Genomic DNA, 25,036 nt, shown 5'->3' with positions numbered 1-25,036 from the left:
TCTTCCATGAGGACAGATACTGTGTCTGTTTTGCTCCCCACTGCATTATCGCAATACCTAGCAGAGAACGTAGCACACAGCTGATGCACAATAAATAGTTTTGGAAAGAAAGGAGGAAGAAGGGAGGAAGAGGGTGATGGAGAAAAAGAGGAGGAGAGAGAAGGAAGAGGGGGGGATATGCATTACGATAGAGCAACTATCATAAGATGAGGCAAATCAGACTGGGCAAGTGGAAAGTGAGTGATGGGCAGATAGGGCACAGAGGACTTTTAGGACACTGCAAATACTCTGTAAGGTATTCTGATGGTGGATACAGGTCATTATACGTTTGTCAAAACACATGGAAGATACAATATAAAGAGTGAACTTTAATATAAATTATGGACTTGAGTGATAACAAAGTGGCAAGTAAGTTCTTTGATTTTAAAAATTTGCCGCCCCAAAATGTCTCTCTGGCATGTGGATTATTCTGCACTGAAAACAATCAAGGCCCAAAAGACTCAGGAAGAAACTTTGACCTTCCCTCTAACTGCCTAAAAGAATGTAGATAGAGGACCTATCCCAGGAAGGGAACTGTCACCATAGACAACTATAATGTAAACTAGGTAAGGTAGACCAGGAGGAACCTAGCAAAGTCTGTTTGTTAGAATTCCTCCCATTGTCTCTGCAGCGCCCAGGCAAACATTTGTCTTCCATCTCCCATGTGAATTGCCTTCCTCCTCTTGAAGTCCCAAACCACTACGCCCAACATCCTCTTTTGTGTTTAGCTGAAGGTGGTATTTAAGGTGAGGGTTTTGGCCATTTTGGTGAGTTACTCAGTTCTTCTGGGTCTCTCCCATGTATACATGTTATTAAACTTTTGTTCTATTTTCTCCTGGTAATCTGTCTCATGTCAATTTAATGCTTAGTCCAGTCAGAAGAACCTAGAAGGGTAGATGAAAATTTCTTCCCCCCAACAGTAACAAACATACCACTGTGGTGGGAGGTTTGGTACCGGGGAAGGCTATGCATGTGTGAGGACAGGGGGTATTTGGGAACTCTCTGTATCTTCCTCTCAATTTCTCTGTAAACCTAAAACTGTTCTAAAAAATAAAGTTGATTAAAAATGCAATTAACTTTCCAAAATATGAGCTATATGTTTTATAACATTTATACAAATGGACATATACATTTCGTATTTGTATACAAGTATACGTTCTTACACACATAAAACATTTCACACACATATATAAAACATGCGTACAAAGTCTCCTTTCCAAAAGATCACCATTGGACAGTTGTTTTTGCTTCTTTGTTTTTGTTTTCTTTTGTTTACTTTTTGCCCTCTAAAAACAACATTGCAAACTCCAGGTCCAATGCACTGATGAAATCCATAGTTTGCCTGAAATACAATCTTTTATTTTAAGCCATGCCCATTTTTTTAATCGTTTTACATATTTCCTATGTGTCTCTAAAAACATATTTTATACCACCTTGCTATTAAATCTTTAACAGATACAGTTCAACAACATCCAGGGGCAGAAAGGGACGCACTGACTCGTAGGCGATAAAAATTCACAGTAAAGCCACAGATGTAGCAGAGTGAGAACTGCCGCACCAGCAGGAACTGGAGATAAAAGAGGATTACACGTGATGAAATGTAGTAACTGACTAGAAGTCACCGAAAAATACCAGATGGATGTCACTGCTCTGTGTATCTCTAATGAGCCTGTAGACTTTATTGAGTATCACTATAGGCTCACTTTTAGTATTTTCTTGAGTGTAATTGAAGTTTATTGGTATGCTATTATTGCCCAGTTTAGATGTGACCGTAAAAAATACCGTTTGATATACTTGTGTCTCCATAGAAATCTTGGGCTTTTTGCTTAAAATGAAAGCTCATAGTAATAATTGCCATAATATTTATTCCTCTTCCTCCATCAGACCTTTACATAGACTATGAACAGTAACTGCTCCAGATAGCACTGAAATTGCAGGGATATTTTCAGGAGTGATTGGCACATAAAAGATCAGACGTGCAATTTTGGATACTACCAAGGGAGACGAAGGATTTTTATGTCGAAGGTAAAAGAAAACAAATTTATATGCTGAAATGAGTTGCCACAGGTGGTGCGGTTCTCTATTAGTTATCATGAGTTTATTTCCCATTTAGTTTTCAATATAGGAAGAGGATTAAAAAAACTGTCCGTCTGAGCTAGAATATTTATTCTGTAAACACAGAAGCCTCAGATCTCAACAAAAGACCTCTCAGCATAATAAGCAAAGGGCATTTCCCTCCACAACAAACATTTTAAATTAAGCTGGAAATAATGGGTGTGAAAATGACTGCTTCTCAGAGCAGCAGAGAAAAACTCTCTGTGGGAATTCCAGGTACAGCTTGGATCATATCACCGTTGAGTTCGTATAAACCGGTAAGAAGCTGCTCTTAGCCCCAGGTCAAAGGGCCATGCGACTTGACGGTATTTTCACAAGCTGAAAACCAAATTTCCTTACTAAGGAAAACACCTGAATTCTGAACTCTGGTGAGGTGCTTGGAGTAAAGTAAAGCTGACAAACCGATGTGTGGTCTAGGCCTTGGGACCCGAGGCTTCCCAGAGGAAACAGGCAGGGAAGGTAACTCCCAGCTGAGGGAGGCTTTCCTTTTCCCCACCCCCTTCCTCCCTCCAACCCACAGACGCATATGCCAGCCGCGCTGGTGCGCCCCACAGGCCCCACCCAACACACTTTTTCCGCGAACTGCACCTTCAGTGTTGAGAGCAACGTGCCAACCAACATTGGCTAAAGTCTGGACGGCGCCTCAACCTACACTTCCAGCCCTGCTGCAGCGTTGCTCAGAAGGCTTGGTCCATGGGCCACCTTTATGGGACCCTCTGGAGGATTCGTTAAAATTCCAGATGATTCCACATCACACCATTGAATCAGAATCTCAGAAATCTCTGCATTTTTAATAAGCTCCCAGGGGAAGCTCATTTACAGAAAAGTATAAGAAGTATTGACTTAGAGTTTACAAAGACCTGCTTCTGGACAGAACAGAAACCAAGTAAAGGGTGAGTGGGTACAACATTACAAGAAGGAGAAATCTTCTCGATGTATGGTGCCTAACTTTGTATTTGGCATGTAGTAGGCTCTTGATAAGTCGAATGCATGCATGAATAAAGAAAAGAACAGGGCTTCCCTGGTGGCGCAGTGGTTGAGAATCTGCCTGCTAATGCAGGGGACACGGGTTCGAGCCCTGGTCTGGGAGGGTCCCACATGCCACGGAGCAACGAAGTCCGTGCACCACAGCTGCTGAGCCTGCGCATCTGGAGCTTGTGCTCCGCAACAAGAGAGACCGCGATAGTGAGAGGCCCGCGCACCGTGATGAAGAGTGGCCCCCGCTTGCCGCAACTAGAGAAAGCCCTTGCACAGAAACGAAGACCCAACACAGCCAAAAATAAATAAATAAATAAATAAGTAATAAAAATAAAGGAATTCCTTTAAAAAAAAAAAAAAAAGAACAAATTCAAATGAAAAAAAGATTCATTCTTCTCATGTAGGCATCGATGTATTTTCACAAATTATGTTAAACATGTCTGCACCTACTTCTTATCTATTTGGGGGAAAATTAATTCAAATGTATAAGCAGTTTGCTATTCTGAAAATGAGATAGCCACGGGTTGGCCCAGAAACTCTGTAGGGCTGGCTGGATTGGAACAACCAGCCAGAGGGTGAGAAGAAGAAAGCAAGAGAGACGTGCTGAAGCCTTGAGTGACTCCGCACGCCGGAGGCTGTCTGCACACAAAAACCCCCAGGTGGGCAACATGTCTTCTCCCCTTGTTTTCTACCACCTCATGGTCTTGATTATGAAACAAGCCTCATAACACATCCATGGGCATATTCCCGTTTTGCAAGTATCACAGAGTTCAGAGCATTACACCGAGAACCACAACAACAAGCCATATGCTATTACTGTTATTGTTACGCACGGGCATACCTTTCCCATCTGGCGTGTCTGTCTCTTTTCCCTGTTTACCCTCCTCTTCCCGTATTTAGGTTTTCAACATGTAATCTGGATTTCAGTTTGGGACCGGGGGCTGTGTACAGCAAACGTCAAATTTGTTTTTGTTTTTTGTTTTCCCCTTAGGAATCAAAGCACATTCATTCAACAAAAGGGTTGAGCACTGACTTGGGGCCAGGTTCTATGTTAGGCTCTGCAGGTATCAGTCCTTGCCCTCTAAGAGTCCTTCCTAGTCATGGGAGATGTTAGGGGCTGAATTGTGTCCCCATAAAATCCACAAGTTGAAGTCCTAACCCCCAGTACCTCAGAATCTATTTGGAAATAGGGTTTTTAAAGAGATGATTAAATTAAATTGAGGGCATGGGGGTGGGCCCTAATCCAATATGACAGGTGCCCTTATAAGAAAAGGAAATATGGACACAGACATACACAGAGGGAAGAGCACGTGAGGACACAGGGAGAAGATGGTCGTCTACAAGCCAGGGAGAGAGACCTCAGTGGAAACCAGCCCTGCCGACACCTTGATCTCAGACTTCCAGCCTCCAGAACGGTGAGGATATAAATTTCCCTTGTTTAAGCGCCCAGTCTGTGGTACCTTGTTACAGCAGCCACAGCAAACTCATACAGGGAAAAACACAAACACAAGAAACAGCCAGCCTTTCCTTCCATTCCCACTGTGACTAGGTTTGCAAGGCCTGAATAAGGAATTGTGCCTTCTCTCTCCTGTGGCCCTTGCCGAGAACAGCAGCAAATCCATATAACATCCGAAGGCTCTGAGGGAAGGGCTCCCTGTCTTAACCAAACCCAACCCTTCACCTTCACCTCTGTGGAGTGGGAATCAGAAGTGCTGGATAATTACCCAGCTTGTGCCTTAAATCCTTCTGGAGAATGGAATTGCTCCTTTCAAGGAAGGTTCAGTTATAGAACAAAAGGCAGAATCTTAGCAGTTCCAGAGCCTGAGGCTTTTGCCTGCAACATCTGGTGTCCCCACTGCAGACGGTGGCACAGAGCACCCCTAGCCTGGCTAGTGTGAGTAGCTTGACATCATTCATCACAAGGACTACAAATGCAAGCTTGAGGGTGCGACTCACTAACGGGGTACTCGGGAGAAAAACATCACACGCGCGTGGGCTTCAGGTATCCACTAAAGACGCGATTCAAGGAGAAGCCGTTGTGGTTGTGCGCACTGTCTTCTCCACGGAAGCATGTCGACGGGAGCCTGGAGCCACTTGTGGTCAAGCCACCCAGGCTCGGAGAGTGGACAGCACACAGGCGCTGGTTCAGACAAACCCAGGTTCAAATATGCTTGAGAAGAACACGTAATATCTCTGACTGTTGAGTTTCCTGACTTGTAAACTGGGATTGTTAAGAGGCTCTGGGGAGTTTAGACCTTCAGAGTCTCAAAGAAGAGAAGTGACGAGACCACATTACAGGCATGAATGCTTCCGTGTTCATCTCATACGGCTGCCAGAATGAAGTACCACAAACTGGGTGGCGTGCAACAAGAGAGATTCACTGTCTCACAGTTCTGCAGCCTAGAAGTCTGAAATCAAGGTCCCTCTGAAGCTCTGGGTAGAATCCTTCCCTACCTCTTCCGGGTTCCCATGGGGTCCGTAAATCCCTGGTGCTCCCTGGCTCACAGCTGCATCCCTCTAAGCTCTACCTCTAGCATCACGTGGCCTTCTCCCTGTGCGCCTTCGCTCCATCTTTTTATAAGAACACCAGTCCCACTGGATTGAGCACCTACCCTGCCCCATCACAGCCTCATTTAACTGATTACATTTGCAATGACCCTACTTCCAAAGAAGGTCACATTCTGAGGTTCTGGAGCTTAGGACTTCAACATACCTTTCTGGGGGGCACAATTCAGCCCACAACAGCCTATTTCAAACATATCCAGTGTGATGTACTAGAAAGAGAAATGGCCCCCTCAGCAGGACACTCACCACAGGACCCTCAGCCAGGATTTCCGGACTCACACGCACAGCCGGCATCACAGGCAAATAAGGAAGATTGCTCAACATGACCTGAGACAGCAGCAAGCCTGACCTGAACCCAAGCCTCATTTCATTGTTTTCTCTTTGTTCTTCCACGACGAGACCATAACGAGTTAATTTAACATCTCCCTGACGTTTAGAGTGATTCTCTTGGGCAAAGGAAGTGCTTCCATTTCAGGGTGACTGGGACGCCTTGTCTAGTCGGCCATTTTGTGGCCAGAAGAGCAGCTGGCGCCACCCACCTAACACAGTACCTGGATCAAACTCTATGTTTGAATTTAAAACAAAAAACTAATTAGAACTGCTTCACAAGGAGAATCATAGCTATTAAATGTATTATCTCATTTAACCATCACTAAAGAATCATAGCTATTAAATGTATTATCTCATTTAACCATCACTAAAGAATCATAGCTATTAAATGTATTATCTCATTTAACCATCAGAAATTTCAGTCCAAGGACAGAGAAAGGAAGACGGTATGACTTACCAAAATTTACATTTCTAGAAGTATTGTTTATATACATAAATAATATATAAATTTATTATTATTTATATTGCTATTATGTATATTTATATAGTTTATTATATAATATATAATATATAAAAATATATAAATAGTATATAGCACTTATATATTATATAACAAATAATATATTTATATTGATAATTATTTTATTATTATTTATATTTTTTAAATGAGGTATAGTTGATATACAATATTATATAAATTACAGGTGTAAACATAGTGATTTACAATTTTTAATGGTTATACTCCATTTACAGTTATTATAAAATATTAGCTATATTCCCTGTGTTGTACATATCTTTGTAGCTTATTTTATACATAATATTTTGTACCTCTTAACCTCCTTCCCCTATCCTGCCCCTACTCCCTTCCTCTCCCCACTGGTAACCACTAGTTTGTTCTCTTTATCTGTGAGTATGCTTCTTTTCTGTTACTTATTTAACTTAGCATAATGCCCTCCAAGTCCATCCACGTTGTTGCAATAGCAAAATTTCATTCTTTTTTATGGCTAAGTAATATATATATATATACACACACACCACATCTTCTCTCTCCATTCCTCTGTTGATGGACACTTAGGTTGCTTCCATATCTTGGCTTGTAAATAATGCTGCTATGAACATTGGAGTGCATGTATCTTTATAAAAATATATATATTTATATTATATATATATATATATTTTTTAACAGTTTTTAGAAATGAGGAAACCTAACTGGAAACACACGAAAGGAGAGTCTTCCTATTTGCAACAAGCTGCACTAAAAACTGAACAGATCTTTAACAATACCTTCAGTTCACCAAATTAGTGAGTTAATTATGTCAACTCCCCCTTCTATTCCAGGTAACTACAGAATCCACTTTGGGTACTTGGAGCCAAGGTTAATTACCCCCAAAGGTCAGCAGCTGTGGCATCAGCCTTTGGACGACAAGTCTACCTGCAGTTAATTAGGACTTAGGGACTGAGAAAAAGTCAAGTGGGCCCACCCAATCTTTGAATGGGGTTGATTCACAAACTGCCCCATTTCAGCAGCACTGGGTCCCTCTGACACTGGCAGGCCATCCTCAGGAGTCACACACACAGACCTCAGAACCCACAGACTGGCCGGTCACAGCCACAAAGATCTTGTCATGTATAATGCTGGAGACCAAAATCTGTGTTGCTGGTCCTGAGTGCAAGGTTCTGTGGGTTGCCATTCTTAAGAGTTGTCACAGGATACAGATCATGATCATATGAAATTATTATTATTATCATTATCATTTATAATTCTCTTCAGGGTCAACTTGTCGCTTAAAGCACTTAAGCACTTATTCATTCAACAGTATTTGTGGGGTGCCTGCTCTTTTTCAGGGACTGGAATTGGAAAGTCTCTCCACTTATCCTGACAGCAGTGTGTGTTGAGCACTCAGTGCCAGGCACCTTGATCTGTGCTGGATTTGGGGAATCAAAGGCTTGGCTACTGCACTTGTGGGGCTCACATTCTCAGGGGGCGGTGGGAAATGTGCCTTCCCACCGCTGGTTTCCATGAGGAAACCACACCACAAACACTCCTGGCCTCCTGATCCGCTACTAACCCCTTCCCAAACAGGCGGAAGGACTTAGCCGGTTGGTTTGGTTCAAGCCTCCATTGTGTGGAGCTAATTCAAAGATTCCATGCAGGCGGAGGAGAGTGGGATCTGCCCTCTTTCTTCTCCACCTGGATCAGCAGGAACAGCCCTCTAGTTGAGTGCAGACGCTCTAAAGACTCTTCCTCCCAAGAGGGCGGCCCAAGGGCTCAACTGAGGGAAAGGAAGGTGCACACCCATCTGGGCACAGACATTAACCTACACCTTCCAGCCCTACCTCCCAGCCTCCGTCGGTGACAATGGGGATACTTCAGTTTTCCCTTCATAATGCTTTGTATCTTATTTTCCAGCGAATCCAAAACTTAGATGAAGATGGGGTTGTGTAATAGATTCCCTCAAAGATACCAACAGCATCTGAATAGAGGAAATAGAAGGGAAAAAAAACTAAGCCAACACCTAATTATACAGTCACTAATTGTGTAATCTGGCACGTGCCTTGCCTTCAAGGACCTTACAATCTATTAGGGAAAATAAGACATGAGTACACGTGGTTTTAATAAATAACACACCGCGGCACTAAAGACACAGAAAGTGCTATAGGACTGACAGAGAGAAAGCCAGGCATGAAATTTACACAGAAACCAAATCACATGATCAGCCAGTCCCCTTTTGGTGTGTGCTTCTTCGGCAACGCCTATATGTCTTCTGTGACAACGTCACTCAGGATTTATAACAATGAAGGTGCCAGGATAACTCTGTGTTCCCTGATGAATCCTGGCACCATTGTGGCTTCTTGTATTATCTTGCTTCTTGGATTCAACAGAATTTGTTTTGATTATTCCTTGATAATTCATGTCATAATACAATAATTAAAACTTCACAGTTTCAGCTTTTCCCTTCCTCAGCTTTTAATCTCACAGCTTATAAAAGAAAATGTTTGCAGCTTTCGAGAATTACAGGAAAATACAGTGCAAAAGCCAAAGAGCATGCAACTTCATTGCAACAAATTGGGTGAAAAAGAGGGAGAAGAGAGTTTGAAATAACAGGACAAAGAAGAAGCTGAAATTTAGGAGATTGGAGGGAGTCACAGATAAAACTGGTGGCCCTGCCTTCAAAATTTTCGTTATCGCTGTAATAAGGACAGTCTTTATGTGGACCACTCAGCCTATGACGGGTCTAATTCCAGAGGGCTCTCTGACCAAATCCTTCTGTTCTGTAGAGAGGGAAATGGTGTGTGGGCTTGATCTACCTCTCAGAAGCATCTTGGGCTCAGCCTGAGAGATCTCGACTTTTTTCTGCTCCCTTCTAGCTTGTCAACTCTGGGTACCAGACTGGTTACACCAACGCCCTCCTAAGTGAAGAGCATGCCATGTATTTCGAGCTCCCTTGGCTTTAAAAAGATACGTCACCAAGACCTCACTGTGGTCCTGCTTCTCACAGTGCTCTGCCTTATTAGGGAACTTCCTAATGGAGTCGACGAGTGTGTCACACCTAAAAAGAGGCAGAGAGACAAGGGCACCTGGCGTGGATGCCATCAACTGTCCCCACCAGCCCACAGTCGTATTTGTCAGCCCGGCCTGCTCCCACGTGCAGATATGCACCCACACTCTTGCGCGCTCACAGCCCCGCACCCCGGGCCACAGCTGGGTAGACTAGGGGTAGGCAGTGGATGCAGGCCAGGCCAGGGTCCCCTCTCTGAGAATTTGGAATTGAGGGGTCCAAGGAGCGACAGAGACAGACACAGACGGGCTTTGAGGCTAGATCCATACTTGGGAGATGTCAGTGGCCTCCGGCTTTGCTTGCTCCATAGAGCAGCACGGAGAGCCAGTCGGCCCAGAGAAAAGAATGAAGAACAAACCACAGAGAAACAGAGACCAAGAGGTGAGCAAGAATATGCCCTGGAATTTTAGTGGAATTCCTGGTTCCTGTAATGATCGTTTCTGAATCCCAGCCCATCCCTGACCTTAAGTTCTATGACCCACACCTGCCTGTTGCTAAAAGATAAACCGAGGCATATTAAAAAGTTTAAGAGGGCTTCCCTGGTGGCGCAGTGGTTGAGAATCTGCCTGCCAATGCAGGGGACACGGGTTCGAGCCCTGGTCCGGGAAGATCCCACATGCCGCGGAGCAACTGGGCCCGTGAGCCACAATTACTGAGCCTGCGCGTCTGGAGCCTGTGCTTCGCAACAAGAGAGGCCGCGATAGTGAGAGGCCCGCGCACCGCGATGAAGAGTGGCCCCCGCTTGCCACAACTAGAGAAAGCCCTCACACATAAACGAAGACCCAACACAGCCATAGAAAATAAATAAATAAAATAAAATAAAATAATTAAAAAAAAAAAAAAGTTTAAGAGATTATATGAGCAAAAATCATTTCAGGCAGCGCCAACCTGGTTAGGAGGGCTCCACCATCAGGAACTGGGGCAAAGCAAAGCAAGGAAATGACTGATTGGCTGGAGCTTAAAGCCTCGTTGGCTGTTTGTGATTGGTTGTCCTTAGGTTTCGATTTTGTAACCTTGAGGCGTTTACAGGCTTCACGGATTCTGGTTTGCTTACGAGGCCACCACACACAGCATTAGAGCCATCTCAGCCTAATGGGCCCCTTGTTTAATTAATTTAACACTGTGCTCTTATGATAAATTCCTCTTTTTTTATGTAAGTTGTTTTGTTACTTGAAACCCAGAAACCAATACAGTGCAGAGCTGTTGTAACAAGTCCCTGGGCATGTAAGTTGTAGCAGAAGTCATCATGAACAGTGATGCCTCGATTGTGTGTGAGGTCACTCTCCCTGCGAACTCCCTGGGATACCTGAACAGTGCCCGCACGCCTCTCACTTTACATCAACGTTCTCCAGCCCCAACCCGAGCGCCTCCAGCCCCTCCTGGAAAGCACGGCTCGTAGCTGTTGGCTGGGATGTGCCCAGTCACTCCTGTCGCCATGAAGATAATGGACGGGGACAGTGCAACTCAGATAAAAACTCGAGGCTCAGCAGCGTCCAGCCCAGAACATCAAACACAATGGCAGTCGTTTACATCAGTCACAAGTGGCTCCACTTAACAGCCTTTTTGAAGAAAAAAAAGGAGAAAAGAGCATTCTTGTTGCTGCATTGAAAAGTGTGAAAATGATCATTTGTATAACACAGCTTCTGCCTTGAACACTGAGATGCCCACAATGTAAATGGAGATCAAAATAGCGGCCGGCAAACAAATAATGCAAAAGTGTCTCAAGAAGAACACCCAGGGTTTCGTTTTCAGATTTATTTAAAAGGCTCACGGGTTGCAAGCATCCTTTCTTTCTCATTTCCAAAGGGTTTGTCATGCCTGTCCTGTGCCAGTGTGACTGAGCTGGGTCTCCAGTGCCCTTCTTTAAAGCATGCATAAAGCAGAGGTGCCCAGGGCAGGCCCAGAGCACCAGACCCAGCTGCCACAGTCCTGGAATGCAGGCCACCGTGGGCCGCAGGGCGATGAAAGCCCAGCATCAGGCATCTCCAATGCTTTGATTTTCAAGAACAGCTTGACACCCATAGCAACGTGGCTAACGTGAAAAACACAAGATAAAAACATTCCATTTAATTAAAACCTCACAGTTCAATGGTAGTATAATTATTACAAGTGCATTTTATGGCTGTCTGCATTCATTTTGGGTACATAAATTAATATGCAAATTACCAGCCCCTCTCGTGTTCTTAAGAAGTTCCCCTGTCAGTCTTTTCTCCTCCGACATGTCAGTTGCATAAAGCGTGGCTTTTTAAATGCAAAGTAAAATTCACATTTATGGTTCTTCTGAAATCTCCCTATGCCGGCGAGCTTTGCTTTAGATGAGGAGTGTTGAATTAACAGAGCACACCTCTCTCTGAAGGCCTTCAGGACCACAGAGAGGAGGCCGAGACACGCATGGCCTTCTGACTAATCAGGGTGAGAGACTATTTTCCATCTCAAGGACCACCTATCAAGGTATTTGTGGTTCTCCATTCATCCCTTCAAGGACTTTGTTATGGGAAAATATTGTTCTGATGTACAAAAAAGCAAATTCCCAAACCATACACAGATGAATTTAATATTATTCACCGGGAAATCCTGTAACGAATTACTTAACAGATGGTCTGTAGGTATTTAGAAAATACTTTGCACACGGGCAGCAGACGCTTAGAAATGGTGTGGGCCCTCAGAACACGATACGCCCAACTGACCTCATTTCCCTCTTTGAGAGAGTTACTAAAATGGCTTAGCAGCAACATTCCATAAGCGTATCTCACTGTGAATAAGGCTTTCAGAAAAATCTTTCGTGACTTCCTAGTAGACATATACAGAAGACGAACCAGCTGTTTGAACAGTCGCATCCGTTTTTCTTGGGCTACCAGAGACTCAAAGGTGGGACTTACAGGTGAGCTCTGATTCTAGGCTTGGTACCGTTTCATCAGTATCTCTACAGTTGGCCTGAATAAAGTGAAGGAAACCAGAATATGTCACCCCACAATATGCCTCTCTGACATAAGAATTATTTTGAGCTGAAGGCAATTAAGAAGCTGCAATCACGGAAAAAGTTTCCTGCCCTTCCCCTATTTGCTAAAAGCAGGACATAAGTTTACAAAGGGGTCCCTCCTCCCCTCTCAGGAAGGACAAAAGCTAATCTAATCTAGACCCTCATCAGCCTGGAGATGGCACCAGAGGAATCTGCATAACAAACTTTACCAACTAGCCTTGATCTACCACTAGTTTTCCCTGCCTCTGACTTCCCTGGGGCCACAAGGTCCTTTTCCTTTGTCTTGTTGCTTTTCTAAAACTTATTGTTCCTATACTAAGATGCTATAGAAACTCAAGTTCTAAACAAACCTTTGAGTTACTCATCTCTGGTCACTCCATGTGTTACATGGGCAGTGCACATGTTAAGAAACCTCTGTTCATTTTTCTTTTAATCTGAAAGTCTCATTTAAAGGGCCCCAGCTGGAGAACCTAAGACGGGTAGAGGAAGAGATTTTTTCCTCCCCTACAAAAGTCAGAGAAAATATGCTTGAATGATGTATAAGTGTCTCAATACTAGAAGGGACAACTAATGTACTCTTTGTCAGAATTAAAACTCCTGAAGTAAAAACATCTCAGGAGACTGAGCCTATTCAATGAAAAAATTCACTTTTAAAGAACAAGAATGACTCAGTTCATTTGAAAAAAAAAAAAGTTTTGGCTTCCAGTGAATCCAAGAGTGCCTGTTAGCTTGACATGGATGAATAAATAATGATAACAGATTTCATTAAATAAGAATTATAGAAAATAAGCTAAATGAGGGCAAGGGCTTGGTCTTTCTCACCGCCAATGCCAAGAACAATGACAAGCACATAGTATGTACTCAATATTTATTGGATAAATAACATATTTTCCATCCAGCTTTTAAAATTATAAATAGAATTTACATTGATTGTAGAAAATTTGGAAAGCATAGAAAAGCACAAAGAAGAAATAAAAAATTACCGAGTCCTGAGATAATCTCTCTTAATATCTTAGTATAGTTCCTTCAATTCTTTTCTCTATGCACTTTTCACATGGTCTAAATAAACAATTTTCTATCATAGCTTATTTACATTATAAAAAATTATTTTCTAAATCTCTAAAATCTTCATAAATGCAATTTATATAACTATATAACAGTCCAATTTGTAGATGTACCACCACTAACTGTTGGCTATTGAGATCGTTTAAAATGTTTTATATATTTAAAAGATGCTGGGGAAAGTACCCCTGTGTGTGAAGGTTTTCTGTTTCAGAATGCATGAAAACTTCGCTGCCGTTAGAGATCTCCAAAAGTAAACAGAGTTCCCTTATGAAAATAGCCAAGAAGGCAATCGTTCCTCCTAAAATACAATGCCTGCCAGGAAAAGTGACAGAGAAGACAGTTAACTTGCGTGAAGCATGAGCTTTGGACAGATTTCTGTCTGATTTTGGCTCTGCTGTAAACCAGCTCTGTACCAAGTTTTCTTGCAGCCAAGGCTCAGTTTCCCGTTCTGTAAAATGGGAGTGATAACATGGACTTTGCTGCATTGCTGTGAAGGAAAAAGGGAAATATTGCCTAAAGTCCAGATGTAATAACTTAGGACATGGTGGCTGTTATTGTAAACGTGGACATGACTATCCAAGCTTCAAGCGTCTGTTAACAGAGTTCTGTAACTTTGCTCCCTGGAACACATAACCAGTCACTGTTGGCCAGAAAGTTCCTCCAACTGAACAACGAGAAAGCTTTGAGAGCAAGCTCATTTTTTAGAGGGCATTAAATTCATACCACATGTGCCTCTCCTAACAGTCCCCTGCTACCTTCCATGGTACAGTGTTCCATCTTTGCCTTAAATTTTTTCCAGAAGATTCCAGAACATTTGTTATTAATCTATATCAGTGGCTAATAATTCTATTCAACAACAACAACAAAAACAGTGAGGCTTTCCTCCTTTCTCTAGAATCTAAAGCAGTATTACTGTGGTTTACGTGAACTATAGGGGGAGAAAAATCATTTTCCTTCTACCCTTCTGAGTTCTTGGCTGAGACCCCCTATAGTAAAAGATTAACAAGAGAAAAACAGATTGAAGCTTATTAACATGTATACCTCATGTACACATGACAGAGACCCAGAAAAACTCAGTAACTCCCCAAGATGGTTCAAGCCACCACCTTAAACACCATCTTCAGCTAAAGACAAAAAAAAGAAGGGAAGAGGAGAGGCCAGTAAGGGGAGGTGACCAGGAAAAGCACATTTAAATCTAAACTTTTCTCCTTTTATAAGAGTATCTTAGATTTAGAGCCATTCTTCTCTTCCTGGTACAGAGAGCTATACTCTCACAAATGAAATTTTCCTTTACAAAGGTAACTTCTATTCTATCTTCAGAACTCCTCCTATGTCTGCTGCTTTTCAAAAATAATCAGCTCGAAATAATCCTTATGCCAGAGAGTTATATTTTGGTGTGGCATATTCTGCTACCCTTCAGAACAACAGGTGGGACTGCTAAATATCCAAGTAGATGTTGTTGAGGAATGGCTGATTACCAAATTCATATCTCTTCCTACAATCAAAAAAAATTTTTACTATATCCTTATATTTTCTTCTACCAAACTTTCAGTTCCCAAGTTTTTCCTTCTGTTCAATATTTCTTTCTGAAGAAACTACCTACAAGTATTGCTTCCTCCATCAAATAATCAAGGTAAATACTGGATACATTATTCCATGAAGGATCCACTTCCCCTGCCCAACCCGATTTCACATTCTTTCCTCAAACCTAGGTCTTAATATAAATTGTCCCTATGTGGTAAGCTGAATAATGGTCCCCAAAGATGCCTACATCCTAATCCCTAGAACGTTTGTATAGTACCTTATATGGCAAAAGGGACTTTGCAGATGTGATTAAGTTAAGGATCTTGAGATGGAGGATTATCCTGGATTATCCTGGTGGGCTCTAAATGTAATCACAAGGGTCCATTTAAGAGGGAGGTAAGAGGGTCACAGAAGGATGTGACAACAGAACATGAGGATCAGTATGAGGGAGGGGTCATGCATCAAAGAATACAGGTGGCCTCCAGAAGCTGGAGATGGCACAGAAACAGATTCTCCCCTGGAGCCTCCAGAAGGAACCAGAATTGTTGACACCCGACTGTAGCCCAGTGAGACTGATTTTGGACTTCTGGCCTCCAGAACTATTAAGAGAATACATCTGCATTGCTTTATAACACTAAGTTTGTAGTAATTTGTCACAATAACAATGGGAAACTAATAATCCTCTTTGACTATCTATTATCCTTCTTCCAGAAAATCTTTACTTCATTACCTATGTCCTGTCATCTTCTTTTGTCAACCTTATGAACAAATTACTTCTATAGGGAAAAGAAATTCTCTAATACCACTGGTATTAATTTAAATAATTATTGTAATAATTTTTCTTGTAATGGTTTTAAAACACAAAAAATATTGAACTAAGTATAAATTCCTTGTGCTTATAGCTCTAAGACAACTTTCCAACCAAAATAAATTTACAAAGTAATTACAAATAAAACTACAACACCAATAAAATTTTTCAAAAATCATTAATGTGATGGATGATGTTTACTGAGAGCAAATCATCAACTTTGAGGTTAAGAGAAGAAAGATGTACACATGCCTTTGGGTTTCACTTATTCTGGAACCTCTTGACTTTAAGCAAGATGGATCATCATTGAAGATTTCACTGTTACCTCTGTTGTTATTTTTCCTTTCCAGCACTAAACTGAAAAATAACCCTGATCCATTTTATTGATGGGTCTGACAATGTCATAGTACATTTGAAAACAAAATACTGGAATCTTCTACTATGTTATTTAAAGGAAAAAATTCATAATTTCACATTTAATACTATAATTGTTGCTAATCAATTATTGAAAAGAAGTATGTACACATTCAGGATCACAGCAACATCAATCAATACTTTAACATGTTGGTTCTTTCATGTTGAGCAGCTACACGCCATGTGTTAATTCAACCTTCACTTTTTTATATTTGAACTCCTACAAATCCCTTTTTCATCCAGTGTCTTAGCACATTTTTTGGCTTATGTTTAGTACAAATATGATGGCAAGTAGAAAAACAAACACAGGCCTGAAATTTCTAGGCAGTACCCAATTAAAAGATAGTCATGCAGGTCGCCCAGCTTGCCATCAAATAAATAGAAGTGAGAATATAAAGAAGGGAACATTTCATAAAACTCATGGACCCTGGAGAATGTAACTATAAGTCCCAGGGGCCAGAGAAGCCATTTTGGAAATTTTTAATCTAGCCTTTTCTCATTTCTCTACCTTCTTTTTTCCTCTCCTCCAGCTGCTGTAATTATTTTGTTCCCATACATTTCCTTTCCTTCCTTAAGGTGGCCCAATACGTTTTACTTCCCTCTCTCTTGCCTAATGGAAAATCCCACAGGTATTAATCTCCCACCTGGAAGTCCTTCCCTCCTCATGGCTGGCGGAGCCCACGCCTCCTGGATGAGCTGAGGAGTGTAATAAGCCAGGAGCCGCCTACTAGTGACTTCAGTGAGCATCATTCCAATTTCGTCTCTCAGCAGGTGCACGGATGATACGTTTTTCACGGTGTTCCTTCCACTACAGTTGCTTACACGGCATTCGAATGACTTACACCACATTATTACCTGACCATGTGGTTCTAAATACACCGACCCCTTGTCCAGGGACTTCCACAGGCATGACAGTGAACATCTGCTGGTCTCTCCTCACCCTGGACATCAGTTGGAGCACCTTGTGAGAGAATCCACGGCTGGAACGCAGCAGCTACATGTGCATCAGGCCTGGGACATCAGCCTCACCCCACTCCATCCAGACAGCTGTGCTCTATCTCCCGAACAAAACAGCTGGAGACTAGGTGGTGATCATTTTTACTCAATTAATATGACTGCTAATGTAGCTGTTTCAGAAAAGAATTTTGAAAACACCCAAATAGTGCAAGCATACTGTCACACATTTTAGAACCTGAACAAAACTACTCAATGCCAAATACTCAAAATAAATATTCGGTTGACTTCAGGTAGAGAAAGCTTCAGACTCATTGAATGTCTTCCACTTTGCGTTTGAAACGACTGCATCCTTGTTCCCGAGTCTTCATCCCTCCCTGGGTCCTTGAATTTTGTCTTGTGACTACAGTTTTTTCTACTGGAGGCAAAGTTTATTCCTTGTCCCGCCAAAGTGAGGTTAGGCTATGGGATTTGTTCCAGCCAATGGAATGTGGGTGGAAGTGACAGTGCAAGTCCTGAGCCAAGGCCCTAAGAGGAATTTCATGTTTCTGCTCCCCTTTGTAGACGCTTCCAACTTCTACCATGAGACAAATATGCCCCAGCTACCCTGCTTCTCCAGAAAATCCAGAGACAGGAGACCTGCCAAGCCCACCTGAGCCCAGGTTAGATCAAATAAACCCCATCTGTTAGGGGCTGGATTGTGGCTCTTCACCTTTCATATGTTGAAGTCCTAATCCCTAGTACCTCGCAATGTGACTGTATTTGGAGATAGGGTCTTTAAAAAGAGGTCATTAAAGTCAAACGAGGCTTTAGGAGTTGGCCCTAATCCAGTATGACTGGTGCCCTTATAATCAAGGGAGATTAGGACACACCCGTGTGCACACACAGAGGAAAGACCATGTGAAGACACAGCAGGAAGGTGGCCACCAGCAAGCCGAGGAGAGAGACCTCGGAAGAAACTAAAGCCGCTGACACATTGATCTTGGACTTCCAGCCTCCAGAACCCTGAGAACATAAATTTCTGTTTAAGCCATTCAGTCTGTGCTTATTTGTTATGGCAGCCCTAGCAAACAAATACACACCGCCCAATTCATAGACACCTGAGTGAGAGTAAGTGATTATTGTTTGCAGCCATTGAGTTTGTAAGTGGTGTGTTACCAGTATCACTGTGGCCATAGCTAACCATTATATAGATTTCCAATTTTCATCCACAGTATGGTGTCTTGCAGTCACAGTATATATGTTATGACTGTATAACACAAAACCAAAGTTCCTGGAGGGCAGGGACGATCTTCCATTTAGCTTAGTGCCTTATACCCAGGACAAGGCCTAGCACAGAACAGGCACTTCACAAATGATGGTGGAGTGAATGGACAGGCGAGGAACAAGGGAGTGTACAAATAAATGAATAGATGCTGCCCCTGCATAAACGGAAAACAACCATCAAGGAAATATGAGAGATGAAAGGTACTCCCAGTTCTGAAAATGTAAGGGCAAAAACTGGCATGTGTTTTAAAGTCGATGTGCAAAAAATAGAAAGGGGTATTGTTTGCTTATTTGTTTGGGAGGGTTTCTTCCCCACTCTGTCCATGAAACTGCATGTTCACTTTTTGTTTCTGTTTAGTCCTTTTAAGTGCTGTATCTCTGGAACAAAAGATTATCTAAGAAGCAAGTTAGCCATTTATCAGGCAGCAACAGGGGCTGCTGCAGAGGCAGCAAGAATGTGACGTCCCTAAGAGCTGAGCACCAGATATTGAGAGCAGCTATCCGTCACCAAGGACTGCAGGATGCTGACAGCACACTTCAGTGAGAAGGGAAAGGAATGATGACAGCAAATGTTCACTGAGGCAGTGCACGTGGCTGCTGTCATTTTTTTTCATACCCGTGACTCATTTATTTTGTAAGTGGAAGTTTATACCTCTTAATCTCCCTCACCTATTTCTCTCATATGGCTGCTGTCTTATAATAACCAAGACTGACTTCCTCTGAGTTCAACAGTTTCATAATGGTTTCATACGATTCATAACATTCCTCTCGGATATGGTTTTGAAGCAATAATCAACTTATTATTACACTCTATGGACAGAACACCTGTGTCTCTCCCCTAAATTCCTGTGTTGAAACCCTAACCCCTAAGATGATGGCATTTGGAGGTGATGCCTTTGGGAGGAAATTAGGTTTAGATGAAGCCATGAGAGTGAATTATATTATCCATAATTGGATGGAATTAATGCCCTTATAAAAAGAGGGTACACCAAGAAGAGGCCATGTGAGGACATAATCAGGAAGAGGCCCTCACCAGGCACCTGACCATGCTGGGACCCTGAACTCAACTTTCTAGCCTCCAGACTGTGGGAAATAAATGTCGCTGTGGTTTAAGCCCATTAACACCTGTCCATGATATTCTGTATAGTAGCCCAAACTGACAAAGACATTATGTGCTAATGACTGATGACAACACACTTAAAGATAAGACAATCATAGCTTATGTTTATACTATAAGGTGGGCAGTTTGGCATAGTAAAAAGTGCACAGAATTAAAACAGGTCTGTGTTCGAATTGTATCTCTACCACTTACCAGCTGTATGACTTCAAATGTTATTTTGCCTCTCTGAACTTTGATTACATATCTTTAAATGGTATAGTAATACCTGTGTTATCTGGTAGTGTGCCTGGCTTGACAAGTACTTAATAAATGAAACCTGTCTTAGGATCACTGTCTTTATTATTTGGCTTTGCTACAGAACAGAACTAATTAGCTCAAAACATTTAAACATCTATTTCACTTAAAACTCCTCAAAGTTAGAGACCAATACTCATTCAGCACATTCTTTTTTATTTCTTAACTGAGGACTTTATTTTTTTTTTTTCCACGCTGTGCGGCTTGCGGGATCTTAGTTCCCGGGCCAGGGATCGAATCCTGGCCCGGCAGCAAGAGCGCGGAGTCCTAACCACTGGACCACCAGGGAAGTCCCTCATTCAGCATATTGTTATTGGACATACATACACACCTGTATTTTCCATAGGAAATGAGCCACTATCACTAGGGATAATTGACGATTCAGAGAATCCATTCATAGAAGGAATTTCCCTCACTGGCGGTGATAAAAACTTAAATAACTAATTTTAAAGAATGCCTCCAAGATGAATATTTTGCAAGCATTGGGTAACTAATTCATTTGAGATGAAAAATAAGTTATTTACTGATTTTAGCTAAATAGCTTAGTGACATGTTTCTGAAGTTTTTGTTCCCTGGTCACATTCTCATTCTGGCTACATGACAGTATTTTCACTGGCTTCGCCATGTTCTCATGTTAAAACTGAAAGCTGTAATTAAACTTAAATTTTTCCATTTTCTTTATGGCAGAAAATATCGACATATCTTCCATCCCCACCAAGGTTGTCTTACAAGATTTTTACTACAGGGTGGGTTCTAAAACTTGCATGTAACATAAGCAATAGCAATGATTATACACTGGGAATAGGTAGTGAGGGTTTAATCAACCATTTCTGCCTTCAGATTTGCACTTTTAACTTTCTAGGGAATAAAGGAGGAAAAAAATCCTATTAACCCTCTGCGTCAGAATGTTATCCTAAGTCTATCACCTGAAAAATAGAGATCTTTTTATTTGCTATCCTCAAATTCAGGCATAATACTTAGCAATTAGAAATCTTCTGTATAATAACACTTTGTTTTCTTATTTATTTGTGTTTGTTTCTTGGAGGTATTTATGGATATTTAACAGTTTTATGTTATTTTAGATTTATATAAATGATATATGCTCATTGCCTTCCCAAAATCAGAAAATACAGAAATTTTTAAAGAAGAAAATAACAATCACCCCAATCCACAACCCAGAATTAACCACAGTTAATATGTTGGTTTGTAGTCTTTTAGACTTTATATATTCATACACAAAAATTGATTTTTATGAAATAGTCATATTATACATGCTGCTTTGTATGTATTTACACATGCTACAGTATATAGTTATATTATACATGATTTTTTCCCTTAATAATTTACTGTGGATATCTTTCCATGTCAGTAAATATAGATCTATGCCATTATTTTCAATAGCTTTATAGTATTCCACTGTATAGACCAAAGATTGGCAGACTTTTGTTTCTGTACAGACAAAAGGTGGGCAAAGTGGATCAAATTTGGCCCACTGCCTGTTTTCATATGGCCCACAAGCCAATGATGATTTTTATATTTTTAAATGGTTATTTTAAATTATCATATTAATGCCCATATAATAGCCTCAATTTTGCCTTTTGACCCCAAAGCCTAAAATATTTTTATCTAGCCCTTCAAGAAAAAGTGCTGACCCCGGTACAGGTGTATCATAATTCGCTTAGTCCATCCCAGACTGATGGATGTGTTTGGCATTTCCAGCATCTCTCTACGGTAAACACCGCTGTAGTGAACAACCTGTAGGTATACTTTTGAATGCAGGTCCAAGTTCTTTCTTAGGATAAAATCCTACTAGTGGAATTGGGGAAGCAAAGTAGCTTCGTTGTTAAAGTTATGATACACATTGCCTAACTGTCCTAGAAAAAGTTGACCTATTTAAGTTCGGTTATGGACTGAATGTTTGTTTCCCCCCAGAGTTCATATGTTGAAGCCCCAACTCTCAGTGTGATGGTATTAGAAGGTGGAGCCTTTGGGAGCACATTAGGTCATGAAAGTGGGGCCCTGGTCTGATGGGATTAATGCCCTTCTAAGAAGAGAGAGCGAGAGAAAATCTCTGCCATGTGAAGACGTGGCGGGAAGGTGGCCATTTACAAGCCCAAAAGAGAGCCCTCACCCAGAACTGAATTGGCTGGCACCTTGATCTTGGTCTTCCCAGCCTCCAGAACAGTGAAAAAATACATTTCAGCTGTTTAAGCCCCCAGTCTATGGTATTTTGTTATGGCAGCCAAGAAGACTAAGACAGACTCTCATCCACTTCTGCAACCCTATGGGGGTGAAAGAACCCCCCTCCCCCTCACTCTAGCCTACCAGGGGGGAACAGATCTTTTCAACCTTTGCCAATATGGTATGTAAACAATGATTCCACATTTTCTCTTAATTTTCATCTTCTATTACTTGTGATGTTGACTCTTAATAAGGTAGAATAACCATTAGTTCTTTGAGAAAAATCAGCTTGTCTTTTCTGCATTTACGCATGTGGTATGGAAAACCAGTAGGCTTCCAGAGAATTGTTTCATCTCCTTGGTCTTGTCTTGTGAATAATTAGAGATCCTTATTAATATACCCTCTTTTCCAAGATTTTAAGCATTTTGTGATTCTTCTCTGAGCCCTTTCCAGCTACTCTCTCTCCACCCACAGGTTTGTAGACAGATGTTTTTAAATGGCTTCCGTCACGTTAATTACTCCTGGCTGATGGTAAACTCTCGCAGGAAGTTCTTGGGACTGGAGGCACAGAAACACGTAGTGAGGGTGAAATGAGGTTATTTCACTGTATTTTCCATCTGAAACCAAGTCCAACAACCTAACAGCCTACTCCTCCCACTATGAGGATGCAGTGAAATTCCCCTCATACATCAGCCTTAGAACTTTTAGCCAAAAGAAAACTCAAGAGAATTTAGTCAGTATCAGCTCATTTTTATCCTTGGAAATGAAGGTGCTTCTGTTCAGAATTTTCTTCAATGCCCAAAACTATAAAAATCTCACTCTCTCTAGCTAGTGAAAAATCAGTATATTCTCCTAATCTCAGAGTTCATTTGAAAACAAATTTCCACATCAAACTACAATATGTTACTATCTAGCCTACTTGGACGACTATGGTACGTGTCTGATAGAATTCAGTAGCAATAACAATCTCCAAATTCTATTAGGAACTGTCAGTTACACCCCTCAAGTGTCACGACTTCATAGGAATATCTCCACACTAAGTATCTAATACTGCATAGAATATAAGCAGTTGCAAGAAAACAAATTTCTAACTAAACCCACCTATAATATAAAAATGGTGAATCCTGAAAGATCTTGGAAGAGAGCTTATGGAAATCAAAGTAAGCATCACCCCTTCCCATCCTCACTGGGAATTTCATTTACCCACACCAGGAAAGCTAAACCGGAAAAATCAATAGATCACTAATTAGTAGTCATTACCTGTCTGCTGTGCTTGAAAAACCAACCAGAATTTAGATGAGAAACACTGGGAGATTTCACACTGGTGCTTTAACTTCAAATGAGGCCACATTAAAGACTGAGCTATTTTCAGAGTATTAAAGAAAGCTGCACCAGGTTATTTGTGTTTGGTTTGGTTGGCTGATTGGTTTGCTTTATTTTTATTCAGTATATATGTTGTTCATTTACTAATCCATTCAACAGACATTTTTTTTAAGTAACAAGATTAAAAGCCTCTGTATGCTTGCATGCAAGCCCCCTGGGACATGTGCAATTGACCCCTCCTGCTTTAGCAGCCACCTCCCCACTTTCTCTCTAGAAACTCTGTAGCAGAAGTATGATGTATCTGAAAGAGAAAGACAACTTGTCAAATGCTTGAAAAATGTAGAAGGAGGAAATCAAAGAAAAGGCTGGAAAACCTAAGCTCTCAGTTTCTTCATCTGTAAAATGGGAATGTCAGTATTTATGTTTTAGATGTACCATGAAGATAAAATGAATTATTACATGTGGGGTTCATAGAACAGTGGCATGTGGTAAGTACTCAATAAATGTTAGCTATTCTTTTTTTTTTTTTTTTTGGCTCAAATTTTGAGTCAGGTACTATACATGGTGCTGGGAAATACAAACGTAAGTCACAATTATTGACTATATGTTGCTTACGGTCTAGAGCAGGAAGACATTCAAGTAAATTACATATTACAGCCCCGTGTGATACCATTCAATAAGAACACTACATCCCAGACTCAGTGCTAAATGCTTTACGTGAATTATCCTACTGAATTCAATTATCTTATTAAACTTATCTTTATCTTTTAAATTCAATTATTATCCCCATTTTACAGATAAGGATGCTGAGCCTCCGAGAGATTACCCACAGTACTCTAAGGGATACAAAATGCCATGTCAGGGACAAAACAAATACGAGAACTCAGGTCTACATGGACACAATGCCTACACATGCTCTCTTAACGTCATGCTCTACCTCCTTGAGCAGGTGACACTGGGTAGACAGAGTCCTGAAGACATGCAGCTGTGGGTCCAAATGAAAGGGTGGAGAGAAGATCCCATGGCAGACACACAGCCATGGGAGTCCAGGGGGTAGAACTCCTATCTTGCTCTGAGTCAATTTACTAATTAGCATTGGAGGGTTCAAAATATTCCTAAAGATTTTGAAGTTTAAATAGATAATCTCTCCATCTGTAAAATAATGATTTTGTGAGCATGACATGGGGCAAGGAATGCTGGCCCAAGGGTCGGAAGAACAGAATTCACATCCTAGCTCATTCCCTACTTTGTTCTCTGACTCTAGCGATTGTATCTGTTTGAGCCTTTGGGTGCATCGCCTGAGAAATGAAGAAGCTAGACTAGATGACTCCTAGGATTCCCTCCAGCTCTAACACTCTCTCTTCTCTATTTCACGGCTCAGTGTGGGCAAGGATGTGTTCAATCAATTATCCTTCTGAGTCTAGACAATTCTCTTAACTCTGATTCCTAAGACACCCACATACACCTCCACTTCCAACTCCATTTACTCTTTGAGCCATTTCATTGGCCATTTCTTCTTT

Source organism: Balaenoptera musculus, chromosome 18 (genome assembly GCF_009873245.2).
Source record: "Balaenoptera musculus isolate JJ_BM4_2016_0621 chromosome 18, mBalMus1.pri.v3, whole genome shotgun sequence".
Taxonomy (NCBI): Eukaryota; Metazoa; Chordata; class Mammalia; order Artiodactyla; family Balaenopteridae; genus Balaenoptera; species Balaenoptera musculus.
Note: the sequence above shows the minus strand (reverse complement) of the source record.